The 20,055-nt window shown below is 45.4% G+C and overlaps 7 non-coding genes and 1 pseudogene across 7 annotated transcripts; all 8 read left to right on the plus strand.

The window, feature by feature from the left end:
* The first annotated feature begins 1,292 nt into the window (after positions 1-1,292).
* Positions 1,293-1,409, plus strand: LOC138232448 (U5 spliceosomal RNA). The gene has a single exon (XR_011187177.1). It is a non-coding gene; the product is annotated as a U5 spliceosomal RNA (small nuclear RNA).
* A 391-nt stretch (positions 1,410-1,800) lies between these two features.
* On the plus strand, positions 1,801-1,917 carry LOC138232439 (U5 spliceosomal RNA). The gene has a single exon (XR_011187168.1). It is a non-coding gene; the product is annotated as a U5 spliceosomal RNA (small nuclear RNA).
* A 115-nt stretch (positions 1,918-2,032) lies between these two features.
* On the plus strand, positions 2,033-2,174 carry LOC138232372 (U4 spliceosomal RNA). The gene has a single exon (XR_011187104.1). It is a non-coding gene; the product is annotated as a U4 spliceosomal RNA (small nuclear RNA).
* Positions 2,175-3,199: 1,025 nt separating this feature from the next.
* On the plus strand, positions 3,200-3,281 carry trnas-aga (transfer RNA serine (anticodon AGA)). Its single transcript has one exon. It is a non-coding gene; the product is annotated as a tRNA-Ser (tRNA).
* A 13,365-nt stretch (positions 3,282-16,646) lies between these two features.
* LOC138232462 (U5 spliceosomal RNA) lies at positions 16,647-16,750 on the plus strand (annotated as a pseudogene).
* A 151-nt stretch (positions 16,751-16,901) lies between these two features.
* On the plus strand, positions 16,902-17,018 carry LOC138232445 (U5 spliceosomal RNA). Its single transcript, XR_011187174.1, has one exon. It is a non-coding gene; the product is annotated as a U5 spliceosomal RNA (small nuclear RNA).
* A 596-nt stretch (positions 17,019-17,614) lies between these two features.
* trnas-gcu (transfer RNA serine (anticodon GCU)) lies at positions 17,615-17,696 on the plus strand. Its single transcript has one exon. It is a non-coding gene; the product is annotated as a tRNA-Ser (tRNA).
* Positions 17,697-18,897: 1,201 nt separating this feature from the next.
* trnas-uga (transfer RNA serine (anticodon UGA)) lies at positions 18,898-18,979 on the plus strand. Its single transcript has one exon. It is a non-coding gene; the product is annotated as a tRNA-Ser (tRNA).
* Positions 18,980-20,055: the final 1,076 nt, after the last annotated feature.

Below are 20,055 nucleotides of genomic sequence, written 5' to 3' on the forward strand. Positions count from 1 at the left end.
ATTCCATCATCGACGGTATCTATCTACATCGTTCACTTTCAATTCAAGTTCTTTAATATGCTTTTCTTGTTCGGTATTTACTTGTTTAAGAACTTTTACTTCACTCTTTAAGTCTTCAACCTCTTTAAACACACAGTCCATGGACTTTTTAAGACTTTCGATTGCGACTGTATTAGATCGAATCATTTCCTTCAGCTCACCCATGCTCTGTGCCATCATGTTGAAGATGTTGGTCTGGAGCTCCTCCAGCGTCAGGTCGCCCCTTCCTCTCTTGGCTGCTGGGGTTTTCACAGGTGTGCTGGGCAGGGACTCCGGCTCTTCCTCTGGCAGCTGAGTCTCACTTGGGCTGCTCGCGTACGAGCGCATCTCCAGCACTCTTTCCACGTCCCCTCCAGCTGCTTCACTTTTCCCTTTAGTTGCCATCAATTTTCTTGTAGTGCTATACATATACGATTAAGGTATCTTAGATTTCTCCTTCGAAGACCCAGCACTCTCTTTTCTTTTCCCAGTGTTACTCATATCGAAATTCTTAAACCTAAAAAAAATCATTTTTTTTTCTTTCAGTTATAACTGAAGTTTAAACAACTACTGTTAAGTCCTTATTTTTCAGTAGTCAAAAAAAGCAAAAATTAACATTCAGGTCATGAAAAACTCAAAAAAACTCCTCAACCACTAAACTTTACCTCCCACCTGAGCGCCATCTTGAACGCCCCTACCACCAGAGAATGCTCACGATTTCGGAAGCTGTCTCCGGGACGTGCTGATTCCGCACATCCTGAATAAATCATGATATAGTTAGTTGCTGTAGCTAGACGTTCAAATGAGTTTCATGGCCAGATGGACTGTTTCCTCCAGCGGTATAGTATTGCAGTGAGACAGCACGATGCCTGCAAGACTATGTCACGCTAAACGCCACAGATTTCCGAGGGTTAGGGTTAGGGTTAGGCTCTTATTATGGCGATTGTGGCCGTCTGCTCTGCGAGTCCTCGGTCTCTGGCCGTCTGATTGGCGCTCTTTTCTTTGGGGGGCGGGAAGTGTCCGGCCGCAGGGGATCTTGGGACCTCGCTTTGCATAGCGGCTTCCCAGAGTGCGTCGTTTCCTGCACACTGTGGCCGGGTGTTTTCCGAGTTATCGCACGGATTGGGCACGCCCGCAAGCCGAGAGCCGCAGGCGATGAGCTCGGAGCTGAACGGGCCCCACTGGCTCATTTGTAAGGCCAGGTGCATTACCAACCACGACCGGCAGATCAGAGGCTTTGAAGGCAGCCTGGGCTCCTGCAGCTGTGCAGCCATGCACTCTGGTTTTTCTTCATCTCGTACAAATGTTTCGCCTTTTACTAAAGATTTCCGTGGAGAGGAGCATGAATGAGTTCCATGCAATTTTTGTGCTTCCCTGCTTTCGGGTGGGGCGCAGCTGGGCTGGTCAAAGAGAGAAAACAAAAACGCTCGCTATCGCTCTTGTTATGGCGATTGTGGCTGTCTGCTCTGCGAGTCCTCGGTCTCCGCCTGTCTGATTGGCGCTCTTTTCTTTGGGGGGCGGGAAGTGTCCGGCTGCAGGGGATCTTGGGACCTCGCTTTGCATAGCGGCTTCCCAGAGTGCGTCGTTTCCGGCACAGTGTGGCCGGGTGTTTTCCGAGTTATCGCACGGATTGGGCACGCCCGCAAGCCGAGAGCCGCAGGCGATGAGCCCGGAGCTGAACGGGCCCCACTGGCTCATTTGTAAGGCCAGGTGCATTGCCAACCACGACCGGCAGGGCAGAGGCCTTGAAGGCGGCCTGGGCTCCTACAGCTGTTCAGCCATGCACTCTGGTTTCTCTTCATCTCGTATAAATCTTTCGCCTTTTACTAAAGATTTTCGTGGAGAGGAGCATGAATGAGTTCCATACAATTTTTGTGCTTCCCTGCCTTCGGGTGGAGCGCAGCTGGGCTGGTCAAAGAGAGAACACACAAATATGAAGCATTTCAGCAACGACATGCCATGAGACGATTGATAACGATTTCCATAGGATCCCCGCGGTTGCCTGGCAACCGTCAGCTTTGCGCAGTGGCAGTATCGTAGCCTGTGAGGTTTAGCCGAGGCGCGATTATTGCTAGTTGAAAACTTTTCCCAATACCCCGCTTCCGCTGGTTTGCAATGCAATCGGCGAAAGCAATTTTTGACAGTCTCGTCAGAGACTGAGCAAGGTGTTAAAAGACAGATTTTGTCATGGTAACATCATGGTAGAAAGAAACGAGCTTGTTAGGTCTCAACAGAAACGCTCTTTAGCTCTTTCAGCGTTCTGCAGAGAACAGCGTCAGTCGAGATCACTTTTGAGTCAGCGCGAAACGCCGTGTGCTGTCAGTTTGATTTCATATTGCTCATAGCGGCGCCCGGCTTTTGTCTGTCAAACGTTAGGTTGCGCTTCTTCATGCTGCATCGTCGGCATGAGTGGAGCTTTTTAAACGTCTGTACTTAATGCGCCCCATAAGAAATGGTTTGTCCCCGTTCAAAAGAGATTGTGCGATGTCCTGCAGCATTCGCAAAGCAAACCTTTGACAGTTTGAAAAGAGGAATTTATTCTGCTTCCTGTGCGTGCAGTAGTTACAAAGTTGAACGTCTTTACACGATCGGCATGGAAAAACGCACTGTGTTTCGGCTCGGGAAACATCATGAGCAGTGTCCTGCATGTTTTCTGTGTATAGCTGTTGTGGGCATTTCGTGGCGTGTGCTCGTTCCCATATATCGTACGACCCGGAGTGCAGTGCTAGGATGACGTACAATACCGCTTGGGCACGTAACGGCGTTATATGCAAGTGCAGGACGTGAGGGTTTTCGTTTGTTTTGTTTTGCTCTGCTTTGCTTTGTTTTGCTTTCCATCGCGTTGGTAAGAGCGTAAATAAAAAGGCGATTCCTGCGTCTACCACTAATATAAGAGCTATTTCAAGTGCGACGTGGTGCGGCTTTTCAAATGCTTGTGGGCATTTCTCTGTTGTTGATTCTTTTTTTGTGTGTAACAAAGTGGCATTTTCATGTCCGGACGGGGAGACTTTATCATTCCGACATGAAGCCACCCTTAAGTCCTCTGAGGCGTGTCTGTCTGCAAGGCTTGTATTTTGGAAATGTTTTTTTGAAACGGAGAACGACTTTGAAATAGGCTTCCGCTGGCGCCTCGCGATCCAGGTAAGATTGTAGCAAGAACGCAGCGGCGGTGGGGTTCGCTGTAGTCGTGGCCGAGTGGTTAAGGCGATGGACTAGAAATCCATTGGGGTCTCCCCGCGCAGGTTCGAATCCTGCCGACTACGTTGTCCGCCTCCAGTCGGTGTGTTCCGGCGCAAGCAAAGAAGCGTGCCTCTTTGCTGTTCCTGGTGGTTTTAAAACGCCCAATCGCTTGTACCCGCTGCCTTGGAAATAAATTATTCAGCGTCCGCGAATGGCATTTTGCAGCTGGAAGCAGATGTCGACGCGTTTTGCACAGAGCACCAAAAAGCGTCTTTTTTGAAGGCTCAGGCACTGAGCATTGGTGGTTCAGTGGTAGAATTCTCACCTGCCACAGGGGAGGCTCGGGTTCGATTCCCGGCCAATGCAGTGGCTTTTGCAGCGAGCGGCTCCATCACTTGCATCCCCTTGCAACTCGCAACTGAAAACCCACTGAAGCTAAGCAGGTGTGAGCCAGGTCAGTACCTGGATGAGGGTGAGCTACAGGGAAAAACAAAGTTTCCAGCTGGAAGCGGTGTTAATGGTGCCGGCGGGGGGGCGCTCACCCTGAGGTCTGTGCGGGTCCCAATGCCCAAGTATAGTGACGGAGATGCTGTGTTGTAAAAGTGTGCTGTGTTTTGGATGAGATGTAAAACCGAGGTCACAGCGCTCTGTGGTCATTAAAAATGACCACCAAAACCTTTGACAAAAGCTCTTGGTAATTGATGGTCTTCAATAATGCTTCTCCTTTAGGTACATTTTAAATCAGCTGAAAAATGCTGTGAAATGGGGGGGCACTTCAGGCCAGTGTAGGATTTGGGTTACAAGAACCATGAAACTGCACGAGAAAGCCCGTACACTGAATTACACGGCTTTCTATTCAAAGGAGGACAAAAGAAATTCCCTGAGTTCGATTTTTTGCAGCACAGAGAGGAGCACAGTTGTGAGGCTGGTTAGCTCAGTTGGTTAGAGCGTGGTGCTAATAACGCCAAGGTCGTGGGTTTGAGGCCTGTGCAGGCCAGGTCCTTTTCTCCTCTCTTACCAAAGCTGTTAGCTTCCTTTCCGTGGTGAGAGGGGTTGTCATGCAACGCTGCCACATAGTGCCGACAGACAAGAGTGTTGCGGGAGAAGAGAAAAGTGTTTGAAGATTTAAGAGTGTCTTAGGTGGAGCCAAAATCAAGTGTCACAAATGCAAGTGGTTGGATTTCCAATGTTTAATATGGTCAAAATAAGCGGAAGTTATCTGCCGGTCCGGCACAGTCTGCCATGCTTTTGTCATATACTGTAAAGTGGTGTCGAACTGGGTGTCGAACTGGGTGTCGAACTGGAGCCTCACCATTTGCATATGTGAGGCTCCAGTTATACATCGAGTGTCACATTAAATGTCAAAAATGAAGAGAGTTAAAGCAGCTGGAGAGGTTTTCTTACAACTTTTGAGCTGACACAGTTTTGGAAAATGTTTCCTTCACGCTGCACTGTACAACATAGGCAGCCAAGAGTCTCCAAAACAAAACAGAATTGACAGATAGGAGAAAATTCCCACTCGTCCTGAAGTTCCCAAAATCCAGCACTGAGCGTAAACAAAGTGTCTAAGTAGCGTGGGAATGCTAACCCTAAGCCTAACTGGAGTTTGAGCAATCCAGCACTGAGCGTAAAAAGATGAGTCAAAGTAACGTCTAATCGGATTAGTTTCCATAGAGCTGGTTCAGAGTTTGCCCAAGAGTTTACCTTTCACAGATGCGCAAAGAAGAATGTTGGGGGTGCATGCTTCAAGGCGCCTCACAGCTGTAGGGAGTGATTCGAGACGATTCGTGGCGTGTGCTCGTTCCCATATACCGTACGCCTCGGGGTGCAGTGCTAGGATGACGTACAATACCGCTTGGGCACGTAACGGCGTTATATGCAAGTGCGGGACGTGAGGGTTTTCGTTTGTTCGTTTTGTTTTGCTCTGCTTTGCTTTGTTTTGCTTTCCATGGCGTTGGTAAGAGCGTAAATAAAAAGGCGATTCCTGCGTCTACCACTAATGTAAGAGCTATTTCAAGTGCGGCGTGGTGCGGCTTTTCAAATGCTCAACAGGATGACTTCGCATGCACGCGTGCTTTCTTGCAGTCGTGTGTGCAACCATGTCTGCTTACATGCAAACGGGCGTGGTTTCATGTATGCAAAAAACTTTCCTGGGCTCTTCTGAAGCACATAAAATTTTTTGGAGATATACATTTGTCTTGTTTTCCTCTTAGGCTCTAGAATTGATAACTTTTTTTTCATTTTTGGCATTTTTTATCATTTTCCAGAAAGTGGTTGCAAGCTTGATATCATGCGAAGAAACTTCAGGATTCGGGGATCAGTCAATGGATTTTCTTCAAAGTTGAATTTTTGCACTCTGTGGACCAAGAGATGTTGTTCTATAATGTTTTTTTTCAAATTTAAAAATATCATTTTTTCATGGAGCTTTGAAGGGGATAGATTCACCCTCCTTTAGCCAGGACAGAGCTGCAGGAGCCTGGGTAGGATTCTAGCTTTCTCCCCTTGCAGGCACCTGCCACAGAAGACATCATTTTTTTCCTTAAAATCTTTTTTTTGTGTTCCTTGTTGTTCCAAACTTAATTTTAATCACTTTTAATTAGAGATTTTATTAAAAATAGTGCAAAAAATGACTAATTTCACAAAAAATAATGTAATATAAAACGGATGTTTTTAACTTTATTGCAGTGTTTTAGAAACTAATATGTCTTCAAAAATGGTTGTTTTTCACTCCTAGGAATGAAAGCTGTTGTTATATGATGTTTATTTTCAAATTTTGAAAAATCAAAGGATTCTAGCTTTCTCCCCTTGCAGGCAAAGGACACAGAGAACCTCATGATTTTCCTAAAAATCATTTTTTATGTTCCCTGGTGTTCCAAACTTAGTTTTAATCAATTTTAATTTGTTATTATGTTAAAAACAGGGTAAAATCCTCATAATGATTATTGCCCTGGGGATGTACCAAAAAATCAGTGAGCATATATATATATCACTGTGTTGAAGCTAGAGACACAGAATAACTGCAAACACATCCTAAATACAGTGTTCCAGCACCACTGACCTCATCCAGAACGTATCGTTTTTTGAAAGGGATTGCTGTCCGAATGCACATCTGAATCCCAAACAGAATCTCTAGTAAAATACGATCATTTGTGAAACAGATAAATGACTGTCTCAGGGGCCCATTCCTCATTCTCAAGACACATGTATGCAGTACGTACACCATGCATTGAGCAATAGGGATTAAAGACACCACAGGTAAGGTTAGAAGTCATTCTGACTATATTCTAAAATATTGGACTCATATTCTTATGATGGCAGACATGATGCTGCGTTTAAAACCGGGGTTAATGGACATTATATGACTGTCAATTCTGTATTGTTTTGGAGACTCTTGGCTGCCTATGTGGTACAGTGCAGCGTGAAGGAAACATTTTCCAAAACTGTGTCAGCTCAAAAGTTGTAAGAGAACCTCTCCAGCTGCTTTAACTCTCTTCATTTTTGTCATTTAATTGTCTGTCGGCACTATGTGGCAGCGTTGCATGACAACCCATCTCACCACGGAAAGGAACCTAACAGCTTTGGTAAGAGAGGAGAAAAGGACCTAGCCCGTACAGGGCTCGAACCCACAACCTCAGCATTACTAGCACCACGCTCTAACCCACTGAGCTAACCGGCCTCACGACAGTGGTCCTCTCTGTGCTGCAAAAAATCGAACTCAGGGAATTTCTTTTGTCCTCCTTTGAATAGAAAGCTGTGTAATTCAGTGTACGGACTTTCTCATGCAGTTTCATGGTTCTTGTAACCCAAATCCTACACTGGCCTGAAGTGCCCCCCCATTTCACAGCATTTTTCAGCTGATTTAAAATGTACCTAAAGGAGGAGCATTATTGAAGACCATCAATTACCAAGAGCTTTTGTCAAAGGTTTTGGTGGTCATTTTTAATGACCACAGAGCGCTGTGACCTCGGTTTTACATCTCATCCAAAGGACAGCACCCTTTTACAACACAGCGTCTCCGTCACTATGCTGGGGCATTGGGACCCGTACAGACCTCAGGGTGAGCGCCCCCCCGCCGGCACTGTTACGTCCCAGTGTGTGTTCTGTGTGTTTTTCTGTTATGTCCACACTGCTGACCCTTGATTGTTCTCCCTTCCCCATTGGCAAACCATCACACCACTGTTTCAATATGATGTCATCATCAATCAGCCTTCAGCCAATCAGAACACATTTTATTCACTATATAACATGGAGGCTTTCAGAAAGAAAAGGCCTTTTGTTTGACTTCGGTCCCGTTCGGTTTTGGTTTTCGCTTCGCTTCTTGTTATTGCTTCGGCTTCGTTTGTTGGTTTGTTTTGCTTTGTGTTTGTGTATTTTCGTATGGCTTCGGCTTTGTTGTTTTGTTGGTTTTACGTTAGTTTCTTTGTACTTTCGTTTGTTTGTGTGTTCATCCTTGATTTGTCTTTACCTTGCCCAAGTGTTACATGTTCAACTTATGTGTTCTTTTGTACCCTGTCCTGTTGATTACTCTTGTTTTTCCTTATTTGTATTCCTGGTTCACTTGTGTTTTTGTGTGAACTTTTGTATATAAGGTTAGTTTAGGTTGTTGGGTACACTTACACACTTAGTTAATTTTGTATTAGTACACTAGTTTAGTAAGGGTGAGTGCCATTTGTCTTGTATGGTTTTGGGTAGTCAGTGCAGGTTAACTAGGGTGTTGAAGACGCAGAAGACCGTGTGTTTCTGGTTTTCTTTTGTAGTCAGATTAGCTTTCCCTCACTGTCCTAGCCAGCTCCATTTTGTTTATTTTCTTTTCTTTGGCACCACTCTAGTTCCTTACCCTTATCACGCTTCCTAGTCCCTCACCAAAACCCATCTGCTTCCAAAAGAATTATCCTAAATGTTACACCCCTTTTCCCCTAGACACTTGGGGTCGTAACATTATTGGGGGCTCATCCGGGATATCAAATTCCCGTCCTAAGGATTTTTTTTTGTGTTGCAGAATTTTGGTGTTGGTACAGGATTTTGATTTGTGGATTGTGTTTTGGCAAGGTACTGTAGTTATGGCTACTTTTTATTTGCGAAAGTTTGTAGAGGAACCTTCCTTTGAGCAGCTGGATAAGTGTAGGAAGGACGAATTGCTCCAAATTGCTGATTACTTCCAGATTCAGGTTTCGACGCAAGCTCTTAAAAGGGACGTCAAGAGAGCTGTGATGGATAGGTTGGTGGAGTTAGAGGTCATTGCATTAACGAGCAGGTACGCCGGTTCTCCTGGGGCTGGTGCTAAACCTGCTATGGTGGTAGAAGAACAGGACGAGGTGCAGGGGGTGGCTGAAGACTTAGTGGAGGCTGAGGTCAAGGCCACTTTGCCTCCCTTTGAACCGTTCTCTCCGGTCTCCACCGGGTCAAAAAGCGAGCGGTACTCGCCTGAAAGTTCATTTGGCCCGCTTGCACATGGAGGCGCAGGAAAAAGCCCAAGTACGCCAGGCAGAATTTGAATTGCGCCTTGCAATTTGTAAGATGGAGATCGAGGCGGAGAAAGAGGTTAAGCTCCGACAGCTTGAGCTAGAAGCACGAAAGAATGCTCCTGCTGTGCAGCCGACCCACTCCGAGGCCTCTAGCGTGTCTCCTTTGCAAGATCCACTCTCTACCACCTTTGATGTAAGTAAGCACATTGCTTTAGTTCCTCTGTTTAGGGAGACGGAAGTTGATTCGTACTTTGGTGCATTCGAGCGAATTGCCACATCACTTTGTTGGCCTAAGGAGGTTTGGTCACTGCTTTTGCAGTGTAGATTAGTGGGCAAAGCTCAGGAAGTTTGTTTTACACTTTCTTTAGAAGAAAGTTTGAATTACAATACTGTGAAAGCTGCTATCTTACGGGCTTATGAATTAGTTCCTGAGGCTTATAGACAACGCTTCAGAAATCATCGTAAAGTGTCAGACCAGACATTTGTTGAATTTGCTAGAGAGAAGGGCACTCTCTTTGATAAATGGGTTGTAGCCAGTAAAGTGAGTGACTTTAACTCATTGCGTGAGTTAATGCTCTTAGAGGAATTTAAGAACTGTTTGCCTGAACACATTGTTGTGTATTTGAATGAGCAAAAAGTAACTACTTTATCGCAAGCCGCTGTTTTGGCAGATGAGTTCGTGCTCACTCATAAGAATGTTTTCATGTCTGTGCGTGCGGAGAAGACTTTGTCTACTCTAAGTTCCCAGTCTCAGTCTCCCCCAGTAAAAACTAGTTCCTCACGTTCTAAAGAGGAGCGTGAATGTTTTTATTGTCACAAGAGAGGTCATATAATTGCAGATTGTTTGGCCCTAAAACGTAAGCAGCAGCAACAGCAACAACCTAAGAGTGCTGGGTTTGTTAAGACTGTTTCCCGTTCTGCTATTCCTTTGTCTAGTGAAAACAGTCTCCCTGACCCTAGTTATGAACCATTTATTATGGAAGGATTCGTTTCGCTAACAGGTAAACCAGAAGACCAGAAAACAATTCAAATATTAAGAGATACTGGAGCAGCCCAGTCATTTATTGTTGTGGATGCACTGCCTTTATCTGATAAATCTTTCTGTGGTTCGAGTGTATTAGTTCAAGGCATCGAAATGGGTTTTATGAAAGTGCCTTTACACTGTGTACATCTACAATGTGGTTTAGTTACTGGATTTGTTAGAGTTGGGGTACGTCCTTCGCTACCTCTTAAAGGGGTAACTCTTATTCTTGGAAATGACCTGGCTGGGGGTAGAGTATAGCATATTGTTTGATTGGTTTTGCCTTCATTGTCCAAACATTAGATGTTTGTTTTTATGGGTGGGGGTGTTACGTCCCAGTGTGTGTTCTGTGTGTGTTTTTTCTGTTATGTCCACACTGTTGACCCTTGATTGTTCTCCCTTCCCCATTGGCCAACCATCACACCACTGTTTCAATATGATGTCATCATCAAACAGCCCTCAGCCAATCAGAACACATCTTATTCACTATATAACATGGAGGCTTTCAGAAAGAAGAGGCCTTTCGTTTGACTTCGGTCCCGTTCGGTTTTGGTTTTCGCTTTGCTTCGCTTTACTTCTTGTTATTGCTTCGGCTTCGTTTGTTGGTTTGTTTTGATTTGTGTTTGTGTATTTTCGTACAGCTTCGGCTTTGTTGTTTTGTTGGTTTACATTAGTTTCTTTGTACTTTCATTTGTTTGTGTGTTCTTCCTTGTTTTGTCATTCCCTTGCCCCAGTGTTACATGTTCAACTTTTGTGTTCTTTTGTACCCTGCTCCTGTTTATTACTCTTGTATTCCCTTATTTGTATTCCTGGTTCACTTGTGTTTTTGTGTGAACTTTTGTATATAAGGTTAGTTTAGGTTGTTGGGTACACTTTACACACTTAGTTGACTTTGTATTAGTACGCTAGTTTAGTACGGGTGAGTGCCATTTGTCTTGTATGGTTTTGGGTAGTCAGTGCAGGTTAGCTAGGGTGTTGAAGACGCCAAAGACCGTGTGTTTCGGGGTTTCTTTTGTAGTCAGATTAGCTTTCCCTCACTGTCCTAGCCAGCTCCATTTTGTTTATTTTCTTTTCTTTGGCACCACTCTAGTTCCTTACCCTTATCACGCTTCCTAGTCCCTCACCAGGATCCCCCTGCTTCCAAAAGAATTATCCTAAATGTTACACCCCTTTACCCCTAGACACTTGGGGTCACAACAGACCTCTAACTCGTTTCCTTAGCTTGGATTTAAGCCACGAAGCAGGCTTCTACTGTATAAACGTCTAGAGGAATCACAAACTATTTGAGAGGCCATCATCCCAGGGGGAACTGACAAAGTCTATGCCTAAACACCTAGCGCAGTCTCTCGAAAGACTGTCAAAAATCGATTTCTCCGTTTGCGTTGCAAGTAAGTGAAAACGCAATCTCAACCCAGAGCCACTTGGCAGCAGCGGCACGTAAATACTGTTACTGCTCGATACCGACGTTAGCCTACGCTCGATACCATGTTCAGCCACCGCTAGAAAATGTTCGGCTCTAGTACCGGAGCAAACGACAGGAGGGCCAATGTCGAACGGGCACACGTGTCAGACATGGAGAGCGACTAGGATGGGATTCGAACTCATGCGTGCAGAGCACAGTGGATTAGCAGTCCATTGCCATCGCCTCGTCAAGGAAACTGGGCTGTCCGGACATGAGCTGGGGCTCCAGATGATCTTTTTCATATTTTTCCCTCGTACTCGAGGGTCATTTTCCTGTTCCACATGCGATTTCAACATTTTCCTTGGGAGATGTCAAGCCAGCAAGCCACTGCTGTGGTTCAGTGGCCAGTGTGGAGTTCAGTGGCCCTGTTGTACACAGAAAGCACATTGAGCTCCTTGGACATGAAAAGTTCCAGATAAAAGCCATTTGTCATCCTTTCTATTGGTGTCGATGTTGCTATTGTATGTAAAGGTGGCAACTTGCTCAGCGAGCAGGCGGAGCACACACCGAATGCAGATGTGTCTGAGTGGTGTGTCCAAGTGGCTGCAAAAGGACGGCACTCCTGGGGCACCGTGGCTTAGTTGGTTAAAGTGCCTGCCTAGTAAACAGGAGATGCTGGGTGAGCCTGGGTGATTCTCGATGATTGCAAGCCGTACAGCCTCCGCCATGCTTCCCAGGTGGGATGAGGTTTTGGAGTTTGTATGCAGTGTTTTGTTATCTCCAAACATAACGCTGTGCACATTTACCAACAAGTTCAACTTTTGTCACGTCTGTCCACAGAACATTGGTCCAGGAGTTGCTGTGGAACATCCATGTGGTCTTTAGCAAACTTGAGGGGGCAGTGGTGGTTTTTTTTGGGGGGAGAGCAGTGGTTTCCTCCGTGGTGACCTCGCATGATCACCACTCCTTTTCAGATTTCTTCTTATGGTGGACTCATGAACACAGACGTAAGACAAAGTCAACCACCTGTTCGCTAGATCCCATCCCCACTCAGCTAGTCAAAGATTCCCTTGAAGGACTGGCAGGACCTATAATTAGTATGATGAATGCATCGCTTGCGTCAGGCGTTGTACCTGATCAATTTAAGGTAGCGGTTGTTAGACCGCTCCTTAAGAAGTCAAATTTGGATCCACGAGTTCTTAACAACTACAGGCCTGTCTCAAAGGTCCCATTTCAATCTAAAAGTCTTGAGAGAATAGTTGTTGCCCAATGTCAATCGTATCTGGATTCAAATAATATACTTGAGAAATTTCAGTCTGGTTTCTGAAACTGCATTAACATGAGTCGTAAATGATATTCTCTTAGCTACTGATGCGGGGAATGCAACAGTGCTAGGTTGCAACAGCGCTAGGAATGCAAACTTTAGGTTGCGCTTCTTCATGCTGCAGCGTTGGCATGAGTGGAGCTTTTTAAACGTCTGTACTTACTGCGCCCCATAAGAAATCGTTTGTCCCTGTTCAAAAGAGATTGTGCGATGTCCTGCACCGTTCGCAAAGCAAACCTTTGACAGTTTGAAAAGAGGAATTTATTCTGCATCCTGAACGTGTAGTAGTTACAAAGTTGAACGTCTTTACACGATCTGCTACAGTTTTCAGTGGTTGGGCTTTGTCAGATGGCTTGGGAAAACGCACTGTGTTTCGGCTCGGGAAACATCATGAGCAGTGTCCTGCATGTTTTCTGTGTATAGCTGTCTTTTAACGCATACAGAACTCATTCGAAATCATTGATTTCTCCAATTAACGAGGGTCCCTTAAAGGATGAGTCAAAGTAACGTCTAATCAGATTAGTTTCCTTTGAGCTGGTTCAGAGTTTGCTCAAGAGTTTACCTTTCACAGATGCGCAAAGAAGAATGTTGGGGGTGCATGCTTCAAGGCGCCTTACAGCTGTAGGGAGTGATTCGAGACGATTCCTGGTGTGTGCTCGTTCCCATATACTGTACGCCCCGGGGTGCAGTGCTAGGATGACGTACAATACCGCTTGGGCACGTAACGGCGTTATATGCAAGTGCGGAACGTGAGGGTTTTCGTTTGTTCGTTTTGTTTTGCTCTGCTTTGCTTTGTTTTGCTTTCCATCGCGTTGGTAAGAGCGTAAATAAAAAGGCGATTCCTGCGTCTATCACTAACGTAAGAGCTATTTCAAGTGTGACGTGGTGGGGGTTTTCAAATGCTTGTGGGCATTTCTCTGTTGTTGATTCTTTTTTTGTGTGTAACAAAGTGGCATTTTCATGTCCGGACGGGGAGACTTTATCATTCCGACATGAAGCCACCCTTAAGTCCTCTGAGGCGTGTCTGTCTGCAAGGCTTGTATTTTGGAAATGTTTTTTTGAAACGGAGAACGACTTTGAAATAGGCTTCCGCCGGCGCCTCGCGATCCAGGTAAGATTGTAGCAAGAACGCAGCGGCGGTGGGGCTTTCTGTAGTCGTGGCCGGTTGGTTAAGGCGATGGACTAGAAATCCGTTGTGATCTCCCCCCGCAGGTTCGAATCCTGTCGACTACGTTGTCTGCCTCCTGTCGTTGTGTTCCGGCACAAGCAAAGAAGCGCGCCTCTTCGCTATTCCTGGTGGTTTTAAAAGGCCAAATCGCTTGTACCCGCTGCCTTGGACTTAAGTTCTTCAGCGTCTGCGAATGGCATTTTGCAGATGTCGACGCGTTTTGCACAGAGCACCAAAAAAGCGTCTTTTTTGAAGGCCCAGGAACTGAGCATTGGTGGTTCAGTGGTAGAATTCTCGCTTGCCACGCTGGAGCCTCGGGTTCGGTTCCTGGCCAATGCAGTGGCTTTTGCAGCAAGCGGCTCCATCACTTGCATCCCCTTGCAACTCGCAACTGAAAACCCACTGAAGCTAAGCAGGTGTGAGCCAGGTCAGTACCCGGATGAGGGTGAGCTACAGGGAAAAACAAAGCTTCCAGCTGGAAGCGGTGTTAATGGTGCCGGCGGGGGGGCGTTCACCCTGAGGTCTGTGCGGGTCCCAATGCCCCAGCATAGTGACAGAGAAATAAACATGTTTGGGCAACTTTGGTCACCCCTATTTAACTTCTGGGGCAGGAAAAGCACACTTTTCAAAACTTGTTTTTCAGCTCGAAATAAACGTGTTTTTTCAAACCTTGGAATCCCAATGTAACTGCCTGGCTCATTAGAGCCCACTGAGTCAGCCCTTAACCCCAGTGTGCAGAAGTTGTCAAAACGTGTTTTTCAGCAGAAATAAACATGTTTGGGCAACTTTGGACACCCCCATGTAACTTCTGGGGCAGGAACAGCACACTTTTCAAAAGGTGTTTTTCAGCTCGAAATAAACACGTTTTTTCAGACTGTTGAATCCCAATGTAACTGTCTGGCTCAGAAGTGCCCACTGAGTCAGCCCTTAACCCCACTGTGCAGAAGTTGTCAAAATGGGTTTTTCAGCAGAAATAAACACGTTTGGGCAACTTTGGTCACCCCCATTTAACTTCTGGGGCAGGAAAAGCACACTTTTCAAAACGTGTTTTTCAGCTCGCTATGACCTCTGGATGAGGTCAATGGTGCTGGAACACTGTATTTAGGATGTGTTTGCAGTGATTGTGTGTCCCCTGCTTCAACGCAGTGATATATAGATGTGCTCCTGTAATTTATTGGTACAAGCCCAGAGCAGTAAGCAGTCTGAGGATTTATTTCCAGACGGCATAGAGCAGTGAAGCAGTGAAGTAGTGCAACACACTGGATCATTATATTATTAGCATCTATTCTACTTAAATTATTACATTATACACAACTTGAGTTCATTTTAAAAATTAAAAGGTAATGAAAGGAATGCATATTCATGAGGAAGATAATACCGATATGCATGTGATAATCTTCCTTATATCATGTAAATCATGTTCATCATTACATGATGGGAGCTAAAACAGAAGTTGAGAGAGAGCAAGGACGCCTACAGGAGGAAGGTATAGGACAAGCTGCAAAGGAAAAGCTACAACCCCCGACAGCTACCACTCTCCAACACCTCCGCCATTAACACCTCCAGCACTGAAAGTGCTATGTTCACCATCCCCCAGGCCAGGCTGACCAGGCCAGTGCAACACACTGGATCTTTATATTATTGGAATCTATTCTACTTAAATTATTACATTATACACAATTTGAGTTCATTTTAAAAAATAAAAGGTAATGAAAGGAATGCATTTTCATAAGAAAGATAATACCGATATGCATGTGATAATCTTCCTTATATTATGTAGTGCGTTATGTAGAAAGATAATACCGATATGCATGTGATAATCTTCCTTATATTATGTAGTGCATTTGGACACTTTGTGGGCTTGAAATACAAAGAAAATCATGTTCTATGGTACAAGATAAATACAAAACGTAAGCTTTTATTTTAATTAGATTTGTTTATAAAGCATAAGCAATCATTTATTACATTAATATATGTGAAAATAACATTTTAGCATCATATTATACATACAGGTCTCTAGCTTCAACACAGTGATATATATATATATATGCTCAGTGATTTATTTGTACATGCCCAGGGCAATAATCAGAATGAGGATTTATTTCCAGACGGGCTACAGGTAGTGTTGTGAAATACTTCAACACACTGGATCACAGATTTAGACCCCCTGCACTCTTACTCCTAGACCAAAGAAATGAAGATATGTAGCAATCACATTGTAACAGGGGTGACAGTGACTTAATGCTTATACTAGTGGACTTCTGGTACCTTTAGGGTACGGTGTTCCCTGAAGGGCTCTCAAACCCCGCATTTCAGATGCCTAGCTGATGTGTTGCACCTCAGAATCACTTTTAAACCTTACCTCTGGTATCTTTAATCCCTATTGCTCAACGCGAAAACCTTACCTGTGGTCTCTTTAATCCCTATTGCTCAATGCATGGTGAAAGTATTGCATAAATGTGTCGGAAAATGAGCAATGGGCACCTGAGAGACTCATTTGCCTGTTTCACAAATGATCATATTTGACTAGAGATTCTGTTTGGGATTCAGTTGTGCATTCTGACAGCAATCCCTTTCAAAAAAGGATACATCCTGGATGAGGTCAAAGGTGCAGGAACACTGTATTTAGGATGTGTTTGCAGTTATTCTGTCTCTAGCTTCAACACAGTAATATATATATATATGCTCACTGATTTTATGGTACATGCCCAGGGCAATAATCATTATGAGGATTTATTTCCAGATGTGCTAGGGGTAGTGTTGTGAAATACATCAACACACTGGATCGCAGGTTTAAACTCCCTGCACTCTTACTCCTTAAAAACCAACAAATGCAGATATATAGCAATCATATTGTAGCAGAGTGCGTCGTTTCCGGCACAGTATTGCCGGGTGTTTTCCGAGTTATCGCACGGATTGGGCACGCCCGCAAGCCGAGAGCCGCAGGCGATGAGCCCGGAGTTGAACGGGCCCCACTGGCTCGTTTGTAAGGCCAGGTGCATTGCCAACCAAGACCGGCAGGGCAGAGGCCTTGAAGGCGGCCTGGGCTCCTGAAGCTATGCAGTCACGCACTCTGGTTTCTCTTCATTTCATACAAATCTTTCGCCTTTTACTAAAGATAGCCGCAGAGAGGAGCATGAATGAGTTCCATTTTCCGAGTTATCGCACGGATTGGGCACGCCCGCAAGCCGAGAGCCGCAGGCGATGAGCCCGGAGCTGAACGGACCCCACTGGCTCGTTTGTAAGGCCAGGTGCATTGCCAACCACGACCGGCAGGTCAGAGGCCTTGAAGGCGGCCTGGGCTCCTGCAGCTGTGCAGCCACGCACTCTGGTTTCTCTTCATTTCGTGCAAGTCTTTCGCCTTTTACTAAAGATTTCCGTGGAGAGGAGCATGAATGAGTTCCATGCAATTTTTGTGCTTCCCTGCTTTCGGGTGGGGGGTGCAGCTGGGCTGGTCAAAGAGAGAAAACAAAACCGCTCACAATCGCTCTTGTTATGGCGATTGTGGTTGTCTGCTCTGCGAGTCCTTGGTCTCCGCCTGTCTGATTGGCGCTCTTTTCTTTGGGGGGCGGGAAGTGTCTGCCCCCACTGCCCCTTTCAAGTTTGCTAAAGACCACGTGGATGTTCCACAGCAACTCCTGGAACAATGTTCTGTGGACAGACGTGACAAAAGCTGAACTTGTTGGTAAATGTGCACAGCGTTGTGTTTGGAGATAACAAAACACTGCATACCAACTCCAAAACGTCATCCCACCTGGGAAGCATGGCAGAGGCTGTACGGCTTGCAATCATCTAGGATCACCCAGGATCTCCTGTTTATTAGGCATAATAAACAGGGCCACTGAACTCCACACTGGCCACTGAACCACAGCAGTGGCTTGCTGGCTTGACATCTCCCAAGAAAAATGTTGAAATCGCATGTGGAACAGGAAAATGACCCTCGAGTAAGAGGGAAAAAAAAAGAAAAAGATCATCTGGAGCGTGCCAACCCATGTCCGGAGCGTGCCAAACCATGTCCGGACAGCCCAGTTTCCTCGACGAGGTGGCCGAGTGGTTAAGGCGATGGACTGCTAATCCATTGTGCTCTGCACGCATGGGTTCGAATCCCATCCTCGTCGCTCTGGTACTAGAGCCGTACATTTTCTAGCGGTGGCTGAACATGGTATAGTAGGCTAACGTTGGCTCTGGGTTGAGACCGCGTTTTCACTTATTTGCAACGCAAACGGAGAAAGCGATTTTTGACAGTCTCTCAGAATCACACTTTGTGATTCCTCTAGACGTTTATACAGTAGAAGCCTGCTTCGTGGCTTAAATCCAAGCTAAGGAAACGAGTTAGAGGTCTGATGCAGAACTGCGAATTCAATGAACGGGAACAGTACAGTACATTGCACTGTATGTGTGAGGAAAGCTGCCCCCTTCTGTCCCTTGTCGACCGAACAGAGGACTGTAAAGGATACCGCCAAGAAACTTTAGGATGCTGGTTGAAATCCAGCTCTAAAGAAGCCCCTTTGGGTGTTATGTCATCAAAAAGTAAGAACAGCGAATCTCCCTTTGATCAAAAGCGCAACAGAACTGTTTTCCGTGGAGCGGGTTTCAGACCCGTAGACCTGTTTTATTTGTAAGGCAGGGCGCATTCCCAAGCGCGAATCTCCTGTTTTAGAAATGCTTTAATGGGCGTGAAGTGAAAATAAGAAATGGGCTCCAGATGCACATGGAAGCAATCAAGTGTTTCATCCGAGCTGTTTCAAAGACTGCTCAAGAGCTTTCCTTTCACAGAGGCACAACGATTAATGATGGGGGTGCACCCTTCAATGCGCCTTAGGACTCTAGGGAGTGATTGAGACGATTCGTAGCGTGTGCTCATTTCCCTCTATTCCCCGTATTGCAGTGGTAGGATGACGTAAATTACTGCTTCGACACGTAATGGCATTATAATCAAGTGCAGGAGCTGAGGGCTATAGTTTTGTTTCGTTTTCCATGGCGTTTGTAAGCGCGCAAATCAAAGGCAATTCCTGCGTCTAACAGGAATGTAAATGCTTTTGAAAGTGCAGTGTGGTGCAGCTTGTAAAATCCTTGTCCACATTTGTGGTTTGTTGATGTTTTTTCTGTCTGCCAAAGTTGCATTTTGACATCCGGACGGGGAGACTTTATCATTTGAACGTGAAGCCAGCCTTAAACCCTCTGAGGCGTGTCTGTCTGCCGGCACGTATTTTGTCAAAGGTATTTTTTTTTAACGGAGAGCGACTTTGAAAAAGTTTCCGCAGCCACCTCGCACTCCGTGTTAGATTATAGGAGGAATGCGGCGGTACTGAGCTCGCTGTAGTCGTGGCCGAGTGGTTAAGGCGATGGACTTGAAATCCGTTGGGGACTCCCCGCGCAGGTTTGAATCCTGCTGACTACGGCATCTGCCGCACGTTGCCTTTTGCCTGCGTGGCAAATTCGAAGTGCCGCTTCTCCTCTCCTGGTCCTATAAAAACGCTAAATTGCTTGGCCCCGCTGCCATTGAAATTAATTCTTCATATAACCACACATCTTGGGTTAGGGCCTCTGGTGCTCTACGTATGCCTTTGAAAACCTAATGAATAAAGCTGAAAGAACCGACACAATATGTAGGTGCTCGTAAAGCACGCAGTAAAGAACTGTTAACAGCAAGGGTTTCAGTGGGTTAACTGAGGAGAAGGCGTGATCGCTAGTTGTTAACTTTGTATTTGGTGTTAGAAACACTCTTACTGTGCATGACGTGCAACAAATGTAGCCACAGAAATTGCATCATGCTTTCATGTATGCTATTGCAGACACCAACGTTGCCTAGATAGAAAACCGAAATAGACGTCGGTTTGCTTGCTGGTCTGAATGATCTCTCTTCGAATCTCTATCATTTGTCAATGGAAGTAAAAGGCGCCGCAATCTGATACATTCAGAATCAAACCCGCAGCTGTTGTTCGACTTTATTTCTTGACTAATTACAACTGAGTGTCGCATGAGCAGTTACGTAAACTTGTCTGGTATATTTGAACACAAATGCCGTTCTTCAATTAAAACTAACAGTACATTGTCAGGGACATTCAGTTCTATACAAACAAGAGACATACAAGAGAATATTTCTACCTTCATGTGGACTACGTGTTGACTTACTAATCGGAATAATTGAAAAGTTTGGGTCATAGCTGATGCAGTGCGTGCTAATTAGAACAACAGCAACGCGTAGCTCTCAGGTGCCGTACTGAGCCCAGGTGTTTTTCTAAAGCTGTCAGGTGCAGATCATTTCCATGAAGGAGATCTCTTATGGGGTACGATTACAATGCAGTAAGTAGCACAGACTGCTTAGGAAGTAGCCCAATGCGTTTAAAAACGACCCGAGCCAGGCGGGAGTCGCACCTACAATCTCCTGATCCGTAGTGAGAGGCGTTATCCATTGCGCCACTGGCCCTGGTGTCACACTGTAGGACTGTAACCCAGTGAGCTCAGCCCTGCAAC

Source organism: Lepisosteus oculatus, unplaced genomic scaffold (assembly GCF_040954835.1).
Source record: "Lepisosteus oculatus isolate fLepOcu1 unplaced genomic scaffold, fLepOcu1.hap2 HAP2_SCAFFOLD_63, whole genome shotgun sequence".
Classification (NCBI taxonomy): domain Eukaryota; kingdom Metazoa; phylum Chordata; class Actinopteri; order Semionotiformes; family Lepisosteidae; genus Lepisosteus; species Lepisosteus oculatus.